Raw genomic sequence first — 2,987 nt, forward strand, 5'->3', positions numbered from 1 at the left:
ACGCTCCCAGTGACGACTCATTGAATTTTTTAGGGGACGCTCATTGCCGTTCATTGAACGACGGTTGGCTGGGAGAACCTTAAAGATGTTAATCGATACCGGCGCGGCGAAGAATTACATTAGGCCCGTAAAGGAGCTAAAAGATGTAATGCCGGTCGCCAGCCCTTTTTCGGTGAGCTCAATGCACGGCTCCACTGAAATCAAACACAAGTGCTTAATGAAAGTCTTCAAGCACACCTCCCCATTTTTCCTTCTGGATTCTCTCAATGCGTTCGACGCTATTATAGGCCTGGACCTGTTAACACGGGCCGGGGTAAAGTTGAACCTAGCAGAGGACACCCTAGAATACCAGGGCATCTCTGAAAAGCTTCACTATGTCAGCTGCCACAATGTAAACTTCACTGATGTCAACGATATTGTTGTACCTGCCTCCGTTAAAAAGGAGTTCAAGGACACAATAATAAGGAGGAAGAAAGCGTTCTCCACGTCAAATGAAGCTCTTCCATTTAACACCGCGGTCACTGCCACTATTCGGACAGTAGACAACGAACCGGTGTACTCAAGAGCCTACCCAAATTTTATGGGTATTTCTGACTTCGTAAACAACGAGGTCAAGACGGCATTATCAGGCCATCAATGTCACCCTATAACAGCCCGACCTGGGTTGTGGACAAAAAGGGGACTGACGCCTTCGGGAACCCGAACAAGAGGTTGGTCATAGATTTTAGGAAGCTTAACGAGCGAACCATTCCTGACCGTTACCCGATGCCTAGTATTCCCATGATTCTAGCGAATTCCAGAATTACCTTGCGGAACATGACCGTGAGAAGACGTCCTTCTCGGTAAGTGGCGGCAAATACGAATTTTGCCGTCTGCCGTTCGGCTTGAAAAATGCAAGCAGCATCTTTCAAAGAGATGACGTCTATGTAGATGACGTCATAATTTTCTCAGAGAACGAGTCCGACCACGTCCGCCACATCGATACTGTGCTGAAATGTCTAATCGAGGCGAATATGAGGGTGAGCAAGGAAAAGACTAGATTCTTCAAAGAAAGTGTCGAGTACCTCGGCTTCATAGTCAGCAAGGATGGAACTAAGTCCGATCCAGAGAAGGTAAAGGCCATTCAGGAATACCCTGAACCCAAAAGCGTCTACAGTGTTAGATCTTTCCTTAATCTAGCCAGCTACTACAGAGTCTTCATCAAAGACTTTGCAGCCATAGCTCGTCCGATAACGGACATCCTGAAAGGGGAAAACGGTTCTGTGAGTAGACATATGTCTAAGAAGATTGGTGTTGAGTTTAATGAAACTCAACGCAGCGCATTTCAAAGACTTCGTAACATTCTGGCATCAGAGGATGTCATACTCAAGTACCCCGAATTCCAAAAGCCCTTTGACCTCACCACAGATGCGTCAGCAAATGGCATTGGTGCAGTCCTATCACAAGAGGGTAGGCCAATCACCATGATTTCCCGTACCCTGAAACAGGCTGAGCAAAATTATGCCACAAATGAGAGGGAAATGCTAGCCATTGTATACAGAATTTTCTGTACGGCTCCAGGGAAATCAATATTTTCACCGACCACCAGCCTCTCACGTTCGCTGTTACCGACAGGAACACGAACGCTAAGATTAAGAGGTGGAAATCCTATATAGACCAACACAACGCCAAGGTTTTCTATAAGCCTAGCAAGGAAAATTTCGTGGCAGATGCCCTTTCCAGGCAAAATCTTAATGCCTTACAAAATGAGCCCCAGTCAGACGCTGTAACTATACACAGCGAGCTCTCCCTGACCTACACGGTCGAGACCACAGACAAACCTTTAAATTGCTTCAGAAACCAGATCTCTAGTGCTGTTCCGAAGCAAATCTCGCCACTTGATCAGTTTTACTGACAAGAGTTGCCTGCTAAAAACCCTCAAAGAAGTTGTTAATCCTGACGTCGTGAACGCTATTCATTGCGACTTGCCTACACTAGCAAGCTTCCAACACGACCTCATTACGCACTTTCCAGCCACTCAATTCCGTCACTGCCAGAATGTCGTGTTAGATATAACCGACAAAAACGAACAACTTGAAATCGTCACTGCTGAGCACAACCGTGCGCACAGAGCCGCGCAGGAAAATATTAAACAAGTCCTTCGAGACTACTATTTTCCAAAAATGGGCAGCCTGACGAAGGAAGTGGTAGCTAATTGCAGGGTATGCACCCAAGCAAAGTACGACAGACACCCGAAGAAGCAAGAGCTCGGGGAAACGCCCATACCCAGTTATACTGGCGAAATGGTGCACATCGACATATTTTCAACCGACAGGAAGCTGTTCCTGCGTCGACAAATTCTCTAAGTTTGCAATAGTGCAACCTGTTACATCAAGAACAATAGTGGACATCACAGGCCCCCTATTGCAGATCATTAACCTTTTCCCAAACATCAAAACTATCTATTGCGACAACGAACCCGCATTCAGCTCAGAGACAATCACATCCTTGCTCAAGAACAACTACGGCATCGACATCGTGAATGCGCCTCCGCTTCACAGCGTGTCTAATGGCCAAGTTGAACGGTTCCATAGCACCTTGGCAGAAATAGCCAGATGCCTGAAGTTAGACAAAAAAACTAACGACACAGTAGAGCTAATCTTGAGGGCCACGGTGGAATATAACAAAACCGTGCACTCAGTTACTCGTGAGAGACCAATTGAGGTTGTTCACTCAGGGGCCCACGAGCGCTGCCTAGAAATCAAGGCAAGATTGGTAAAGGCACAACAAGACAGCATCGGAAGATGCAATCCATCCCGACAAAACCGTGTGTTTGAGGTAGGAGAACGCGTGTTTGTAAAGAACAACAAGAGGTTAGGAAATAAACTGACCCCACTATGCACGGAACAAAAAGTGCAAGCAGACCTGGGAACGTCTGTTCTTATTAAGGGGAGGGTGGTCCACAAGGACAACCTCAAGTAGGCATTCCCCTTGCAGTTAGTTAGTAG

Source organism: Drosophila erecta, unplaced genomic scaffold (assembly GCF_003286155.1).
Source record: "Drosophila erecta strain 14021-0224.00,06,07 unplaced genomic scaffold, DereRS2 tig00000490-arrow-arrow-pilon, whole genome shotgun sequence".
NCBI lineage: Eukaryota > Metazoa > Arthropoda > Insecta > Diptera > Drosophilidae > Drosophila > Drosophila erecta.